The 19,424-nt window shown below is 44.7% G+C and overlaps 1 long non-coding RNA gene across 2 annotated transcripts in view; it reads right to left on the minus strand.

Annotated features, from left to right (window-relative positions):
* Nucleotides 1-18,663, minus strand: part of LOC146398445 (uncharacterized) — a 100,069-nt gene extending 81,406 nt beyond the window's left edge. Inside the window, exons 1-2 of one of the 2 annotated variants that reach the window (XR_014820466.1) lie at nt 18,527-18,663; nt 3,831-4,180 (exon numbers count right to left, since the gene is read on the minus strand). This is a non-coding gene — a long non-coding RNA (uncharacterized LOC146398445). Of the gene's footprint in view, nt 1-2,572; nt 4,181-18,526 lie in introns of both variants that reach the window. The other variant, XR_014820464.1, reaches the window with a different exon arrangement.
* Nucleotides 18,664-19,424: the final 761 nt, after the last annotated feature.

The following is a 19,424-nucleotide window of genomic DNA, read 5'->3' on the forward strand; positions in this document are numbered from 1 at the left end:
CAGCAAGCACCCAGAGGTTTGGCATGGCTTTCCAGGCTCTGGTGACTCTGCTCCAAGATGCCTCATGTCAGGCAGAACAAAACAAGTGTCCCTTCAGCATTGGATGTGGATTTGCAGCCTGGTTGGTTGGCAGATCATTTAGAATGCTTGAGCATTTCACTGGGTTTCAGATTGCCTTGTGTTCTTCCAGAGGCAGGAGCTGGGACCCACACACTATTTTGATTCACGTGCTGGAAATTTTCAAGCCCCTGATTGTCAAGGGTTTAGGTATCTGGATAGAGGCTGGTGCTGATGAATGGATGGTGGAATTTGGTGTTATTTTGGCTGGTGGCTGTGCTAATCCTTATGCTTTTTTCATTAAAGAGACCTAGTGAAACTTCCCCCTTGCCTTTCCACAGAAGCCTCTGTTTCAGTACCACACCAGGCTATGGAGGCCTAATCAAACCCAGGTCTGGTGAATTAGGAAAAGTTTATTGATATCAAGAAAGCTCTCATGGAGTTTCCTCGTGGCTGCCTGGTTAAGAGCTTGTCTCTGTGACTGCTGGGACTGTGATAAGAGCTGTATTTGGAGATCACAACCTGGCCAGACAAGTCCCCAGTGTCACAGCTGGCACCTCAATAAATGAATAAATAAAAATAGTCAAAAGAAAGAGAGCAATTGATCAAAAAGTCGATAACTACATATATACAATCCTACAGAGCAGCCAAGTGAATTGATAGATAAATCAATACAAAAGGTTCTCCTGGGAGTTCCCATCATGGCTCAGTGGTTAACAAATCCAACTAGGAACTATGAGGTTTCGGGTTTGATCCCTGGTCTCGCTCACTGGGTTAAGGATCTGGCATTGCCATGAGCTTTAGTGTAGGTTGCAGACGCATCTTGGATCCCACCTTGCTGTGGCTCTGGCTTAAACCAGCGGCCACAACTCCGATTAGACCCCTAGCCTGGGAACTGCCATATGCCATGGGAGCAACCCAAGAAATGGCAAAGAGACAAAAAAAGACAAAAAAAAGGGCTCTCCTGATGTTATGCTTGTGGAGGCAGAGGATTTTAAGTACAAGGCTGGGGTAGTAACAGCTGTGGCATGGTTTCAAATCCAGGCCAGACAATGTCAGCATTCCCGAAGGGGAACCAAAAAAAAGAGGAAATAAATAAATAAAGCTGTCAATAAATCATTGAATTAATATACCAGAGATAATTATTACTGGTAATTAATATCTGAAGAAAGAAATAAGGCTCCCATGGCACAATGGGTTGAGCGGCAGAGGGAATTCACACAACAGCCTTGGTTAAGTATAGCTGAGTGCTCCGAAATTTTTTGAGAGAAATACCCCACATCTTAGGGTACTTCATGGCACTTAGATGGAAAGGAAATATAGAGTCAAAGCCTCAGGCTTGCCCAAGGCCAGTGCAGCCCCCAGGAGAGATGAGGCAACAGGTGGAAGGCAGACCTGAGAGGTGCTGTTAGGGCCTATGTCCACAAGATGGTGCCAGAGTACCTCCTGGACCCATGGGCAGCTCCAAGGCTGCAGGCTCCAGGCTCAGAGAAGGGGTGAATGATGCATTTGGCTGAAGCCCCAGCAAGCACCCAGAGATTCAGGGTTGTCTTCAGGGCACCTGGGACTCTCTGGGCCAAGATGCCTCCTGTCAGGCGAGGACACAGGTGCCCTTTCAGCATTGGATGTGGATTTGCAGCCTGGTCGGGTGTCACAGCGGTAAGAAAGCTTGGCAGGTTCAATGGGATCAGACAGCCTGTTGTTTCTCAAGAGGCAGGAGTCTGGACTAGGATACCATGGCTTGTGAAGTCGGAGCTGGCAATTTTGAAGCCCCAGGCTGAGCGGGGGTTTGTGATCTGGATCAAGTGCCTGCAGGAGGTGAATGGAGGATGGACTGGTGAGCAGCTGCTCTAAATCGTGTGCCTTTTCTCTCAAGAGGTCTCCTGAAACTCTGTTCCTTTCTTTCCGTATGAGCCTCATTTTTTCTCTCTATACACCTGGTAGGAAGATCTGATCGAAAGCCGGGTCTGGGGAATTAAGGCAGGTAGATTGATATAAAGAAATCTCTCCCAGAGATCCCTCCTGGCTCCCTGGGTAAAGGATCTGCCTTTGTCCCTGCAGTGGGATTGATAACTTCTCTTCCTTGAAATCCGTTGATGGGCAGACAACACACTTTGCTTCAGCTGGGGTCAACAAAGAAAGAAAAGAAGAAACAAAGAGAAAGAAAGACAGGTATGCATGAACGGATAATGTAACATTCTTAAAAACATAAGTGCACAAATATATGAGCAATCGAATAAGGCTGGGTATGGAGCTGAGGGTATGGAGCTGAGGTTTTGAATGGATTGTTCTGGTGTAGGTTGGCCTCAGTGCCTTGGAAGACATTCAGCGAGACAGCTTACTTAGTGGAGCACTTCTCGGTATTTAAAGAAAGAGGGGGAAGGAAAACCAACGGGCATATTGCCCAAGGGCAATGCAGAGAAGGGCGGAAATCCTGAGAGTTGCTGTTAGAGCAGATGTCCACAAGATGGCACCAGAGTACCTTCTGGACCCTATGCAGCTCCAAGGCGCTCACCTATCCAGGCTCAGAGGTGCAGTTGTTGGTGGGTTTGGTCAAACCCCAGCAAATATCCAGAGGTTTGGTATTGTTCTCCAGGTTCTGGTGACTCTCTGCACAAAGATGCCTCTTGCCAGAAGAGGAAACCAGTGCCCCTTCAGCACTGGGTGTGGATTTGCAGCCTGATCAGGTGGCAGAGCATTTAGAATGCTTGAGGGTTTCACTGGGTTTCCGATTGGCTTGTGTCCCTCCAGAGGCAGGAGCCGGGACCCACACAACATCTGTTTTGAATCCTGAGCTGGCCATTTTCAAGCCCCTGACTGTCAAGCGTTTAGGTATCTGGATAGAGGCTGGTCCTGATGTATGGAGGGTGGAATTTGGTGACATTTTAGTGGGCAGCTGTGCTAATCCTGGTGCTTTTTTTGATCAAGACACCTAGTGAAATTACCTTCTTGACTTTCCATACAAGACTCTCTGTTAAGTCCCACTCCAGGGTATGGACACATGACCAAAACCAGGGCTGATGAATTCTGCAGGGCTGATTGATATCAAGAAAGCACTTGTTGAGTTCCCTTGTGGCCACCTGGCTTGAGTCTGTCTCTGTCGCTGCTGGGGCTGTGGTAAGAGCTGTGTTGGGAAATCAAAACCTGGCAAGACAACTCCCCAGTGTCACAGGTGGCACCCAAATAAATGAATAAATAAAAGTATCTAGTCAAAAGAAGGAGATCAATTGATGAAGAAGTCTAAAAATACATAATGCATTTCTATATAGTAGCTAGTGAATTGATAGATAAAGCAATTCAAAAGGCTATCCTGACATTATACTTGTGGTGGCAGAGGGTTTTAAGTACGAGCCTGGGGTAATAAAAACTGCAGCATGGATTGAATTCCTGGCCACATTATATATGTATGCCACAGGGGGATACAAAAAAATACATAGCAAATATATAAAGATGGAAATAATCCATAAATCCGTACACCACAGCTAATTATTTCAGGTAATTACTATATGAAGAAAGTAACAAGGCTTCCATGGCTCACTGGGTGGGTCAGTAGAGGGTATTCACAGTATCAACTTGGCTAAGTTAGGCTGAGCGGCCTGAAAGGTTTTGATAGAGAAATACTGCACTTCTTGGGGCACTTCATGGCACTTAGAGAGGGAGAAAATATAAAGTCAAATCCACAGGCCAGCCCAAGGCCAGTGCAGCCCCCAGGATAGCTCAGCCAGACAGGAGGATGGAAGGCCTGAGGGTTGCTATTAGGGTGCCAAATGTACCTTCTGGTCCCATGTGCAGCTCCAAGGCTTCAGGCTCCAGGCTCAGACATGGGGTTGATGATGCTTTTGGGGGATGCCCCAGGAAGAATCCGGACATTTGGGGTTGTTTTCAGGGCACCTGGGACTCTTTGGGCCAAGATGCCTCCAGAGGAAACAGGGGTCCCTTCAGCACTGAATGTGGATTTGCAGACTGGTCGGGTGTCACAGTGGTAAGAAAGCTTGGCAGGTTCAGTGGGGTCGGACCACCTGCTGAGGCAGGAGTCTTCACCAGGCCACTATCGCTTGTGAAGCCAGAGCTGGAAATTTTGCAACCAGATGCAGAGCTGGGTTTTGTGGTCTGGATAAAGTGCCTGTGGGTGGTGAATGGAAGGTGGTACAACAGTGATATTTTGATAGAAGCTGCACTAACCCCTGTGCTTTTTCCCTCAAGAGGTCTCCTGAAACTCCGTTCTTTTCCTTCCAGTCTCTAGACACCTGGTAGGAAGACCTGATCAAAAGCCAGGTCTGGGGAATTAAGGCCAGTAGATTGATATAAAGAAAGCTCTCCCAGTGATTCCTTCTGTCTGCCTGGGTAAAGGATCTGATTTGTCCCTGAGGTGGGATTGGTGACATCTGTGGCTTCAAATCTGTCCATGGGCAGAGAACTCACTTATGGTTCAGTTGGGGTCAATAAAGTAAGAATGAGAGAGAGAGAGGGAGAAAGAAAGAAAGAAAGAAAGAAAGAAAGAAAGAAAGAAAGAAAGAAAAAGACATGTATGTATGAATGAATAAAAGTCAGAAAGGTAAGAAAACAAATCAATACATATATACACACCAACATCCATAAATACATAAGTGCATAAATATATGAAAAAGTGAAGGAGGCATAACATGATGGATATGGAGCTGAGGGTTTGAGTGGATTGGAGTGGGGTAGGTTGGCCTCAGTGCTCTGGAAGACTTAGAGAGACATAGCCCACTTAGTCAAGCACTGCTTGGTATTTAAAAAATAGGGGGAAGGAAAGCCAACTGGCATGTTGCCCAAGGCCAATGCAGCCCTGGGGGCTGCTGAGCCAGAGGGAGGAGAAAAACCTGAGGGTTGCTGTTAGAGCAGATGTCCACAAGATGGTGCCAGAGTACCTTCTAACCCCTGTACAGCCCCAAGGCTGCATATCCAGGCTCAGAAGTGGGGTTGATGGTGGGTATGGCAGAACCCCCAGCAAGCACCGGGAGGTTTGGCATTGTTCTCTGGGGTCCTGTGACTCTCTACTCCAAGAAGCCTGATGTCACACAGAGGACACAGGTGTTCCTTTAGCACTGGATGTGGATTTGCAGCCTGGTCTGGTGGCAGTGTTTAGAATTCTTGAGGGTTTTGAAGGGTTTCAGATTGCCTTGTATTCCTCCAGAGGCAGGAGCCAGGACCCACACAGCATCTGCTTTGAATCAGGGTTCTGCTGTGGGAGGCAGGGAGAGGCCTGAGATTTTGTTAGAGAAGATGGCCACCAGATGGCGTCGTAACACCAGAGTGTCCCCCCCCTCCCCACCCCGCATCACCTACACTTCACCTTCAGGCTCCCAGGCAAGATTGGAGATGGGTCCTTGGTCTGATAGCCCAATGGCTAAAGAGTTCGACAGGCTAACTCGGGTCTGAGTTCCCTTGATGGTTTGGAGGCACAACCCTGGCCATCATCAAAAAGTCTGCAAACAATAAATGCTGGAGAGGGTGTCTGGCTGAGGAGGGAGAAGATCAGGTGGGAGGGAAGAAAAAGCTTGAGAAGGCCTCTAGAGAGAAAGAGCTCAGGTATGAGCACAGCCTGTCCCCAGAAACCACTGTATTGACACTGCATTCACAACCAGAAGGCCAACTTTCTAGATGTGCAATTCTACATGGATCAGCCTGATTCTAGCAAATTGTAGGGCTAAAATCCAAGCCCAGTATTTCTGGGTCCACGTGGAGAGGGCATGGAGAAAAAGAAACCCTAGTACACTATTGGTGCAACCACTGTGGAAAACAGTATGGAGATTCCTCAGAAAACTAAAAACAGATTTAGCATTTGATCCAGCAATTCCACTCCTGGGCATCTATCCAGAGAAAACCATGACTTGAAAAGATACATGTATTCCAGTGTTCACTGCAGCACTATATACAATAACCAAGACATGGAAATGACCTAGATGTCCCTCGAAGGGGAGTGGATAAAGCAGATGTGGTACATATACAAAATGGAATATTACTCAGCCATTAAAAGGAACAAAATAACAGCATTTGCAGCAACATGGATGGACCTAGAAAATACCAAGCTAAGTGAAGTTAGTGAGACAGTGAGACACCAACATCATATTCTATCACTTACATCTGGAATCCAAAAAAAAAAAAAAAAAAAGGACACAACGAACTTCTTTGCAGAACCGATACTGACTCACAGACTTTGAAAAACTTACAGTTTCTAAAGGAGACAGATGGGGGGGTTGGGATGGAAATGCTTTAAAATTGGTTGTGATGATGCTTGCACAGCTATAAATGTAATAAAATTTATTTTAAAAGAGGGAAAAAGTGATGTCACTGATAGCTAACAATAAAATAAACCTAAACTAATACTTAAGCTATTCAAACTTTGTTAGCCCAACAAAAGTATGCATTTAAGGAAAGATTTTTAAAAAGGCAAAAGGAACTCTACAACTACAAACCTGGCCTCTTTATAAGAAACATTGCCTCTAGCACTTCCGGTATTAGAGGCTCTGCCTGTACAGTGGTATCTGTTTATGGTCACTATATCCTGAGTGTGGAAAGGTGGCACAGTTATTTGTTCTCCAAATAGGGACTGTGTGACTGGTTACATGAGGGTTTTACTGTCTGTTTTTAATCAGTGAAATTGACCTTCCCAAGTAAAGGCAGGAATAATTTAAGTTGAGAAGACCCTATGGAGCTTTAATTAATTAATTAATCAAAAAACCAGTAAAAACTTTAAGGGATAACATGGTTTTTAATGGATTAACAATTTTGGTTGGGATGCCCATAGAGAATAAACCTGATCTCGGGAGACAGCAGTGAGCACTGGCTTGAAGTGACAGCTTAATTTCCTGCTCAGGAATTGAACTTGGGCAGACTGGCTGAAAACCAGGAACCCTAGCCTCTAGACCATCAGGGGCCAGAGGCTAAAAGCAGAGCTGCCCTGACTTTGCCTCCATTGAAAGCAAGAATATTTCAAGGAGGCAAAAACTATAAAAAGAGTCATAGAGTTTACATAGAGTTTATTATTATAAGCACAGCACATGTGGAAGAACATGCAGGGAAGTATTTAGAAGCACAACAGCACACTCAGGGAGGAGTGAGGACACCCCTGCTGGTGGGGAGTGTGCCAAAGCATCATTAAATCACTTGTATAGGGTAGATCTCCCAGGTCTTGCTTTTCCTCTGGCCAATGGCAATTATGCTAAGTCTTGGTTTTCCTCTGGCCAGGTATCTTGCTTTGTTTGTCACACTCGATTGAACCCAGGGTCCTCCTAGGTGTGTGTGTATCTTTTAGCCCAGACGGATTCCAGCACAGGGGTTTATGGGAAGACTGACAGCATCAATTATGGGGTGGTACCCCTCCCTTTTTAACGCTAAAAGTCTTTCTGCACATGTGTAGTTGGGGTCTCCCTGACCCCAAGGATGGGAAATATGTGACCTCTTGATCTTTTACCCAAGCAGGGCTTAGCCCCTCTCTGCCCTGCATTACCATTATTTTAAAGTGTCCACAGGAGAAAAAGTCCAGCTATTTATCCTATTCCTGTTATTTTCTCTTGAAGTATAAACAGGAGGCAGTTGTAAATATCTAACCTGGAGCCTATCTATCTTCTACCTCAAAACAATCTTGGAGTGATTAAAATTCAGACCAATTAATCAAAATGCCTTATCACCTACTGATCTAAAACACTGACCATTGGAACAAATTACCTTAGGGATAACAGGATAATACTATTCTGGTTTTTTTTTTTGGTCTTTTTGCCTTTTCTAGGGCCACTCCTGTGGCATATGGAGATTCCCAGGCAAGGGGTCTAATCAGGGCTGTAGCCGCCAGCCTATGCCAGAGCCACAGCAATGTGAGATTTGAGCCACATCTGAAACCTACACCACAGCTCATGGAAACACTGGATCCTTAACCCACTGAGCAAGGCCAGGGATCAAACCTGCAACCTCATGGTTCCTAGTTGGATTCATTAACCACTGAGCCATGACAGGAACTCCCATAATCCTATTCTAGATTTCCACAGTAGGGTTACAACCTCAATGTTGGATCAGGACACCCCAATGGTGTAACTGCTATGAAGGGCCTGTCTGTCCCACAGTGAAAATCCTATATGGCTTGAGTTCAGAATGTAGTGGTCCTGGTCACCTTCTATCTACTATAGATTTCTCCCAGTAAGAAAGGAAAAGAGAGATAAGGCCTAATTTTCAAAATGTCTTCAAACTAAATGAGGATATAATCTACCTTTGATTAATTTATACACCCCCTACTGTAGAACAGGGTTTGTTACGGTTTTCAGAGCCCAGCAAGTGCATAAAACTGGAACCTTTATCCACAGTGGTTTAAGTCCTCTTCCTAATATGTTTACAATCAGCATTCTTCCAATAATCACCCAGTTTGACCTGCTATAGTGTTCCTCACATTAAGTGAATTAAAAATCCTAGGCTATCTACCAATCCAGAAAGGGTTAGTGTCAGCCCCTATGGCTTATCATAACCCATTACTGATGCAGTCAAGTTACGTATTAAAGAGCCACTACGACCAACACCATCATCAACTTGTATATTGTGGCAGCAATGCTACCATTAACACTGGCTGTCCCATTATGAATTCTTCTACCCATGTCATATCCACTCAGTGATATAAACCCAGGTATACCTTTATATTAGCTATATGAAGCCTAGCCATTTATTCCATCTGATGGTCTGGATGAGCTTCAGATTCAAAATACACACTCATTGCAGCTCTCTGTGGGCAGCAGGACAGACCATCTCATATAAATTAACACCAGCAGTTATTCTCTTATCAGTCCTACTGATAAATGGACCTTTACACTTTCACCAGTAACTGTTACACAAGAACACTTGGGACTGATTTTCCCACCTTGACCCCTGACCAGAACTTGATTCTTCTAGCAGAAGTCCAGTGGAGCCCCCTGTAATTTAACAGAAGTAGAATCAAAATCCGTATTAGGCTTCAATATAGAAAGTGTAGCAGGCCCATCTCCTTGTTCTTCCTAGATACGGTGTCAAGATCACTCTAATGAATTTTTCATAGCAATCCTACTTTTAGGAGCATTTCACAACCCCTACAGGTCAGAATTACATGTAGCCAATGTCATAATTAAAACACCCCAACAATCTCCCTTCTATGAATTTGAGCACCTTACCCACAGTTTTGATATGATCCACTTACATGTCTACTAATTTTTTTTACCATTAGCCACCTGTAAATGAGAGGTTTCACTACCTGTCCTCACATCAGAAATCCCACCATAAACTCAGTATGTCTGACAAAAAAGTTACTTAGAGATAATAACAAAGGTCTAAACCCTCTTATTCCAAGAATTATAGGAACTGAACCTACCGTTAAGAGTTATACATGCTCCTTGCTTCCATGTTACACCACATGCTAGAGTGAGGTCCAGGCCTATACCCCCAAGAGGTTGTTTAGATCCTTCCTGTGCTAATGAACCCTATTGCTTTTACTGTCATTCTACTGACCATCAGCTCAGGAAGCATAATTGTAGTAACACAATTATTATTATTTTTGTCTTTTTGCCATTTCTTGGGCTGCTCCCGCAGCACATGGAGGTTCCCAGGCTAGGGGTCGAATCGGAGCTGCAGTCACCGGCCTACGCCAGAGCCACAGCAACATGGGGATCCAAGCCGCATCTGCAACCTACACCAAATCTCATGGCAATGCCAGATCCCTAACTCACTGAGCAAGGGCAGGGATCAAACCCGCAACCTCATGGTTCCTAGTTGGATTTAACCACTGAGCCACGACGGGAACTCCCAGGTGCACAATTATTAATATTAGCCCCATTCTACTAAAAAAAATTAACCCATAAGCCATAGAAGCATCCAGCAAATATTTTCTAAAACAATCCACCACATCAATACTACTTATGATGGCTGGTATTATTAATCTAATATTCTCTATTCAGGGAACACATTAAATTACAAAAATCTTTAGTACAACAGTATCTACCATCAAAACAACAGCTTTTGTCATAAAATTGGAACACTCCCCATTTCATCTCTGAGGGTCTGAGGTAACATAAGGCTTCCATGAACAGCAGGCCCTATGCTAAAATGTGACAGACCTGCATCCCTAACAATTTTTTTTGTCTTTTTGCTATTGCTTTGGGCTGCTCCTGAGGCATATGGAGGTTCCCAGGCTAGGGGTCGAATCAGAGCTGTAGCCGCCGGCCTATGCCAGAGCCACAGCAACATGGGATCCGAGCCGCATCTGCAACCTACGGCACAGCTCATGGCAATGCCGGATCATTAACCCACTGAGCAAAGGCAGGGACTGAAACCACAACCTCATGGTTCCTAGTCAGATTCGTTAACCACTGCACCACGATGGGAACTCCACCCCTAACAGTTTTATACCAAATCTTACCATCCATCTGATCTCAGAGAGACAGCAATGAATGATGGCTTGAAGCAAGGTCTTAATTCTCTGCTCAGGAATTGAACCTGGGCAGCCTGGGTGAAAATGAGAAGCCCTGGCTACTAGACTAGCTAGAGGCTAGAAGCAGAATATCCTGATTCTTGGGAGTTCCTGTTGTGGCACTGGGAAATGAATGTGGCTGGTATCCATGAGGATGCCAGTTTGATCCCTGGCCTCGCTCAGTGAGTCAGGGACCTGGCATTGCCATGAGCTGTGGTATAGGTCATAGATGCAGCTTGGATCCCATGTTGCTGTGGTGTAGGCTGCCTGCTACATCTCTGATTTGACCCCTAGTCTGGGAACTTCCATATGCCTTGGGTGTGGCCCTAAACAGCAAAAAAAAAAAAAAAAAAAAAACCAAAGAATCCCCTGATTCTTGCCCCCTGTTGAGAGCAAAATGTTTCAAGGAGGCAAAGACTGTAAAAAACAGGTATAAAGTTTATTGTCAGAGACAAAGTCCAACACGTGGGAAAGCACAGAGAGAAGCAGCCTATTTCTCTGAGGCAGAAGCAAAGCAGTAAAACACATCCAGAGGAGGAGTACAGACTCAGGCGTCCCCCTGAATGAGGAGCACCCAGAGAGGTGATGGAAATCACTTACATAGGCCTGTTCTTCCGGGCCTTTGTTTTCCTTTGCCCAATTAACTTGTTTTATCTTTCACACCCAGAGCCCTCCCTGATCTGTGATCTGTGTGCACATCTTTTGGCCAATATGGATTCCAAAGCAAGGCCTTGTGGGAAGGTTATCTAGACTTACTATGGCTTGGCATCCCCTCACTTCTTGACCCAGAGGGGTCTTTCTGACCATGTGCAGTTGGGGTCTCCCTGACCCTGAGGATGGGAAGTATGTGACCTCTTGGTCTTTTGACCAAGCAGGGCTCAGCCTCTCTTGTGATCCTGTCATTACCATTGTTTAGCAAGGTCACAGAAGACAAGTACCAAGTGCCCATTGTTATGTCTATCCTGAAGTACAGACAGGTGGCTGCTTGTAAACATTTATCCCAGATCCCACCTATCTCCTGCCTCAGGAAATGAAAATGAGAGGCTAGTTACACCTATCTCCTGCCTCAGGAAGGGTCCGCAAGAGGTTAGTTGTAAATGTGTACCCTGGAGCCTCTCTATCTCCTGCCTCACGACCTAAACATACCATCAGTCAGCTCTATCATGAATCACAATGGAGGCTGCAGGGGATTCAACCAGGATCAACTACAGAAATTATGGTCTGCACATCAAGTGTCTACATAGCATGAATAACAGCTATTACAATGCAAAATCCAGCCATCACAATCCTGAATGCACTGATTGATATAATCATAACACTGTCTTCTTACTACCGATGTCCAGCTCAGGTACCACAACAGTATCATCATCAAACACATAAAAACACACACCTCCCACCACAGCCCTTCTCCTCACCACAGGAGCACCATTAGGAGGTCTCCCACCACCATCAGAGTCTTTACCCAAGTGCATAATTATTCAAGAAATAACAAACATGGTAACATCATTCTATTATCATCATTCTAGTAGCCATCAGAGCAGTATTCAGCATATATTTCTACTTGTGGCCATCATTCTCCACATCACCAAGTACATTCCCTTCAATAAACATAAAGACAAAATGACAATTTGCACATACCAAACTGTTGGAGGCATGAATATGTGAGGTGACAAAGAATGGAAAGAAAAGGCTGGCACCATAGAGTGGCTGTAGAAGTCAGTCTATACAAAGTCTTGTGACTCTCTCATGACCCTTGAGGCAAAACAAATGAGAACATCATCAAAGAATGACATCTTGAAAACAAGACTGCTGAAGTATTGATGGTGCTGATGGAAAACCATCAACTTTGGCATTCCCAGGACTTGAGCCTTGGGGGATTTTTGGGAGAGGCCATAGATGGCTTGAAGCAAAGAACAAAGTAAGGCCTGGGAGGGCTAAAACATTTATGATTACTTTAAGTACTTAGGAATGACTGTCCTAGCATATATTGCTTCCAATCTGTTTGAAGTAAAATACCAAAGTATCCCCTGCACGTACAAGAGAGCAGAAAGTAGTAAATATTCCTCTTGAAGGCAGTAGACCCCTGATCCCCACTCAATTTGTTTCTTTCTTCTTATTTCTGTGCTACTGCCAACTTCGGGACCTGGGTTGAAGAGCAGGCCACGTCACAAAACAAATAACCTTTCCTTGATTACCAATCATAAGATCAATTATATTACTACAATTATTTCATTTACTTATTTATTTTTTTTGGGCCACACCTATGGCATGTGAATGTTCCCAGGCTAGGGGCTGAATCAGAGCTGTAGCTGCCAGCCTACACCACAGCCACAACAGCAGATCAGAGCTGCCTCTCTGCCTAACCCTACATCACAGCTCACAGCAATGCTTGATCCTTAACCCACTGAGTAAGGCCAGGGATTGAACCTGCATCCTAATGGATACTAGCTGGATTCTTGACCCAGAAAGCCACAATGAGAACTCCCTCTATTACTACAATTAACACCCATTCTATCAGTGCTGGACTAGGAATTTAGGTTTGTTTTGACCAAGAGTTTTGAAAACCCTAAGCAAGTATAATTGAATTCCTGAAAATAAGGATTGCAAGCCTCTAGCCTACATCAATTGAATGCAAATCACACTCTTTAAGATGGGCTTCTGATCTAGGAAATTTTAGGTTAACAGGTAAATATTCTAGTCAATTGGCTATAATCTACTTCTCTCACCTTCAAGAGAAGTCTGGAAAAGCAGCTGTAGAATTGAAGCTGCTTCTTTGAATTTGCAATTCAATTTGTTGATTCATCACAGGGTTTGGCAAAAAGAGGGCTCCATCTCTTTCTTTAGATTTATACTCTAATGCTTGCTCAGCCATTTTACCTGTGTCCATACACTGCTGATTATTTTCAACACATCACAAAGATATTGGCACTTTGTATTTACTATTTGGTGCCTGAGCTGGAACAGTAAGCAACACCTGAAGTTCGGGAATCCATGCTGAGCTGGGCTGATCTGGAGCCTCCTGGAGATGAGCAAATCTGTAATACAGTCATGGTAGCCCCTGCATTTTTGTAACAATTTTCTTTATAGTTGTGCCCATTGTGATTGGAAGGTTTGGAACTGCCTTGTTCCACTAATAACTGGGGCACCTGATGTCGCATTCCCCCACATACATAATATAAGCTTTTGGCTACATCTCCCCTCCTTACTCCTACTTGTGTCATCACTAGTAGAGCCAGTTCTGGTACCAGTGGAAGCATACATCCACCTCTAGCCGGCAATCTGGCACATGCAGAAACCTCTGTTGACCTAACCATTTTCTCCTTAATTTTAGCAGATGTTTCTTCAAATCTTGCTGCTATTACTTTTATGACTGCAATCTTTAATATAAAACCACCAGCCATTATTCCAATACCAAACATGATTGTTTGACCAGCCCCAGTTAAAGCCGTATCACTATAATTATCATTCTCAGTCCTAGTGTAACCAAGCCAGTGCCCTGCGGGGCTCCTAAGCACACAAGCTTTTCTGTGCCCTCCACTGCTTGATTTTAGGGAATAAACTTCAGCCTCCATGACCTTCCCTGGGTTCCAAAGGGTAGGTTAAAACAGTTGCTAAACAGGGAAAGGAGGGGATGCAGAGATCAGAGAGGAGCAATCAAGAAACAACAGCGCAGCTTTGGGGCAGGGTCTTTGTCCCTCCTCAAGGAATATGGAAAACAGTATCTTTGAGTTCTTATGCAGAACTAGTAACCTCAACACATGGAAGGTGTTAATGAAACAGTCTTTATTCCAAAAGGAAGCCCATTGAACACCAGCTTTGAAAACAATGCAAGCTTGCCTCTACTCTGATCCTTATCTGCAGCCCTATTTTTCCCTCCTAAAACTATAAAACCACCTCCCAACCTCTCCTGGGGTGGGGTGTGGGGTGGAGGGTGGGTGGGCACAGTCTTTAAGGCCTTAGCCTGCTGTGACCCTCCTTTGCCTGGCAAAGCAGTAAAGATATTTTTTCTCCTTCACCCCAACCTCTGTTTCTGCATTTATATTCAGCACTGGTGAGCAGCGGCCAAGTTCTAGCAGCCAGAATGACCATACTGTTAGGTCAAAAATCTAAGTACTACTTTCTTTGACCCTGCAGGAGGAAACCCAATTCTATACCAACACCTAATTTGATTTTTTTGGTCACACCGAAGTCTGTACTCATAGCCTGCCAGGGTGTGGAATTATCTCACATATCATTACATACTATTTAGGACAAAAAGTGCTTTTCAGATACATGGGAATGGTATGAATCATGTCCATTGGCTTTTGAGGATTTATCTAGTGGGGCCATCATACATTTACCCTACAGATAGATGTGGACCCATGAACTTACTTTACATCAGCTGCTATAATTATGAGGTAGAATAATAATTCAGGTAGTGTAGGAACATGGGCTTTGATACATTCCCTGATTAATGTCCACGGTTTAAGATTTGTAAAAATGAATCAAGACAAACAGGCCTTGCTTGTTGGAAGATAACTATTGAAAGTATATTTGTTTTAGGTCAAGGTGGGAATTAACCCCTGACCTATACATTCAAGTATCATCAAAAGAATGTGAAGAGTGGTGACTCTAAGTCTAGGGTAAAGAAGAGTAAAAGTAACATAAAACTTATGTAGCACACCCTGACTCTAATGTCCCTGCTGGACAAGGCCTAGTGTAGGTATAGTGGGCAAGGCTGACGTGAAAAAGAACTGATGGTGGGACCCCACGTTGGTACCTCTGTCTTTAAGAGATAAAATCTCCTTAGAAGATGAGAAAAGGAGGAATCTTCCTCCCTCTCCCAGTGTCTGCGCTGGGGGCTATTTGCTTTCCTGAAATAAAGACTTTCTGCTTGCTTGCTGCCTGTATGTGTTTGCGGAGTTCATTCTTTGGCTCTGTGAACAAGAACCCAGATTCAGGTAACAATTATTGTTATCCCTACAGGAGTAATAGCATTAAGCTGATTAGCAACTCTTCATTGAGGTAGTATAATATGTTATCTGTGCAAGCTTAGGTTTTTTTTTTTTTTTGGTCTTTTTGCCATTTCTTGGCCCGCTGCTGTGGCACGTGTAGGTTCCCAGGCTAGGGGTCAAATCAGAGCTGTAGCCGCCGGCCTAAGCCAGAGCCACAGCAATGTGGGATACGAGCCACGTCTGCAACCTACACCACAGCTCACAGGAATGCCAGATCCTTAACCCACTGAACAAGGCCAGGGATCGAACCCACAACCTCATAGCTCCTAGTCGGATTCATTATCCCATGAGCCAAAATGGGAACTCCCATGAGCTTTAGACTTTATTCTTCTTTTTACAACAGGTGGTTTTACAGGAAGCATCTTATTCAGTTCATCCCTGGACACTGTCCTCCATGGTACATACTCTGTGGCAGTGCACATCCATTACGTAATGTCAACAGGAGCAGCCTGCACTGTTACAGGAAGCTTTGTACACCGATTTCCACTATTCTCATATTTACAGTTAATGTGAGCAAAAATTCACTTTGCAATTTCATTTGTAGTAGTAAATATGACCTTCTTCCCTCAGCACTTTCTTTGCTTTTCAGGGATGTCACCACATTACTCCCACTACCCTGATGCACACACAATGTGACATACTTCATCTATAGGCTCTTTCACTCAGTAGCAGCAGTGACGCTAATTATCTTCATCATCTATGAAGCATTTGTGTCCAGATGAGACATCTCAGTAACTAAAACTACCACTACTAACAGAGAAATGGTTACTAACCTGGAGTGGTTTCACAGTGCCTCCACCATGTGCTGTGTTTGCAGAGGCTACCCATGTACATGTGAAATAAGGAAGGAATCCAATCCTTGTCAACTGGTGTCAGGCCAGCACAATATGTCTTTCTCAGTAAGTGAGATATCAGGTAAAAATTTTGTTGCTTTGTCAAAGTCAAATCACTAGGCAAAAATGCTGCATATTACCAGGCACATTCATTTCAGGTAGGCTCCTAAGAAGCAATATCACCTGTTATGGAAGGACTTCTACATTTTCATGAGCACACATTAATAACCATGGTTGGATAAGTTCTCTCATCTTTTATATTATTTTACTAATATTGACAGTGAAACTGATTCATACACGTACACTAGATGCATATGTAGGACAATCTGAACCATTTACCAGCTGTGGTTCTAATCTTTTTAAAAAAATTTCATAAAGTCTAAACCCATTTCTGGGTGGCATTATCTATCATGACCCCATTTTTCATGATTTTCTAGTGGCTGTCTTCTATTCAGTTCAGGGCAGAATTCTTACATTTCACAGATACATCATGATTGTGCCTGACTGCCCCTCAAGTCAATCTGATTATGTGACTCTGGCTCTTAAATGCCTTACTGGCTTCCCATTACAGTGAGAGGAAGTTCACGACACCTTCTATGACCTACAGAATCCACCATGATCTGGGATCCATTTTTTTCTTCTGGCCACACTGCAGCATATGGAGTTCCCAGGCAAGGGATCAGATCTGAGCTGCAGATTCAGCCTATGCTGCAGCTGTGGCAATGCTGGGTTCTTAACCCACTGTGCTGGGCTGGGGATGGAAACCGCTTCCTATTGCTCCAGAGACACTGCTGATCCCGTTTCACCACAGCGGGAACTCCCACGGTTCTAATCTTAACTTCCCCATCCGCATTGCCAGTCCTTTACATGATACATGAAATCAGTCACTCCTCTCTAAAAACCACAGGTCATCAATGACACTGAAGCTGCTAATGCACAGATGATGAAGATTTAAACCTCCACATCAGATCTAAAACCAGGAGAATTATGACTAATAGAAGTCAACAGCTGAGTAATGGAATCATTGAATATTAATTTCACCTGAAAATGTTTTACACTCATTAGCCGTTCCCTCTTTAGACCTAAAAACAGCTCCTATTCCAGTAATATAATCATTGAATATTAATTTCACCTGAAAGTGTTTTACATTCATTAGCTGTTCCTTCTTTAGACCTAAAAACAGCTCCTATTCCAGGACGCCTAAATTAGAGACCCTGATTCTGACATGACCAGGCCTATATTGTGGAAAACGATCAGTGCACGTTGTTTTCCTGCGTTCAAGACATGACAGAGGGAGATGGCAGAGATGCGGGGTGAATCCGGAGTCCAGGGTGGATGTGCTGTCTGAGTTTCTGGACAGAAACATAGCCTCTGGGGCCCCAGGCCTCCCATCATGCCCTCCTCCGTGGGATCTTGGGAACACTCTGTGTGATGAGACAGCCCAAGCACTTGTCACAGCCCTGCTGCTGTGTGCTATGCAGGCCCCATGCTCTTGGGATCAGAGCCCACACTCTGCGGTCCCTCCTGCAGGGTCGTTCCTGCCACAGGAGCAGAGACCACCCAGCAAGCAGCCTCTCCCCAACCTGCAGGGAGAGGGGAGCAGGGACACCTGAGTCCCCAGAGCACCAGTGGGGATGCAGATGAGGCTCAGCCCAAGAGATGGGACCAGAGAGACCCACATGGCCACTCAGGTCATGGTTCATCTGAGCCCCAGACACACTGTCCCTCGTATGCCATCCCTAAGTGCAGGGTCTTGAGATGCAAAGAGGCTGAGCTTCACACTGAAATTCAGCTCTTCCAAACTGACCCCTCAGCAAACACTGCAGGAATCCGCACAAATGGATTTGACAACTCAAGGACCACAGAGCCAGGGCTGTGGGGTGGGGGTGGGGGGAGTGAGACTTCCACCCCAACTCCCCAGACTCCCTACCTGGGTACCACATCCACCCTCAGAGTGACCCCACCTCCCCAAACCCTGTGCCTCCGCTCACATCCCCTTGGTTGATACCAGGGCTGTGCTGGGTGGGCCCCCATTGTGAGCTTGGTCCCTGGAAGCTGCTAGGACTGTAGAAAGAAATGCAGGGTCCATCTCGTCCTCCAACACTAGTCCCAGAGAAGTCAGTCCCCTCCTCTTTTTACTTGATTCTGGGTTATCTTCACTGTTTTTAAAGCTTTCATGATAAAGTTGAACACATTACCTTGACTCTGGCAGGCTCAGCCCTTTCATCTCACTGAGGTGATGAGAAAATTCATGGGATGGCAGAGCTGAAAGAGGAGGTGCAGGTCTGGGCTCGGCCGAGTGGGACGGGCAACCGGAAGGAGACTCTAAAGGCTCCCTCACCTGCTGCCCTTTGGCCTTAAACTGAGATCCACGAGCCCAGCAATCAGTTCACCAGGGAAACCTGCCCCCTCCTCTCTGTGTATGTGCTGCTGATTTGAAGTAATTGTGAGGTAGCCCAGGTGAGGTGTCTGCACAAACCCCAAGGGAAGGTGACCATTGCAGGGGTAGGACTCAGGCCCTCCCACGGCACTGACCCCTGGGAGGCCAGGTCACCATGCTCCAAGCAGATGTTGCCGGAGGTCAGCTCCAGCAGCCAGGAAGTATACATCCCGATCGGAGAGGGATGCAGCGTCGGTGAATGTACAACACAGAGACAGCCTCTTTGTCCCTTCTTTCAGGGCGCTGGACTGCTCAAACTTTATTGGCCACAGTGGTTGATTATATAGACAGTTTTTCACTACAGATTACATCACAGTGCTAAAAGTACATTGGTTAACTGTTACATATAGCAGCTATACATCATGTTTTAAGATCTCTATGTTAATTAAATTTAGTGAGTACTTTGAAGAGGCCATAAAACACAAGAATTTGGCATTTACAAATTTTGTTTGTAGACTGGTGCTTATCTTCAAAGTGTTATGGCAGGGAGACAGTGTAAGTAAATATAAACCAACTTAATTAAACTAGCTATCACATAAAATCTTTTAAAATCAAAGACAAAACTCACAGCTAGGTTTTTTTGGATAAGATACGGCCAACTTTACGGACCTCATTAAAATCTTAATTCTAAAGTTTACTATATAACTAGTTAATAG

The sequence above is a fragment of the Sus scrofa genome, chromosome 12 (assembly GCF_054392235.1).
Source record: "Sus scrofa isolate SSC_HxYL_T2T_F1_AM1 chromosome 12, Sscrofa_HxYL_maternal_Yorkshire_Landrace_v2.0, whole genome shotgun sequence".
Classification (NCBI taxonomy): domain Eukaryota; kingdom Metazoa; phylum Chordata; class Mammalia; order Artiodactyla; family Suidae; genus Sus; species Sus scrofa.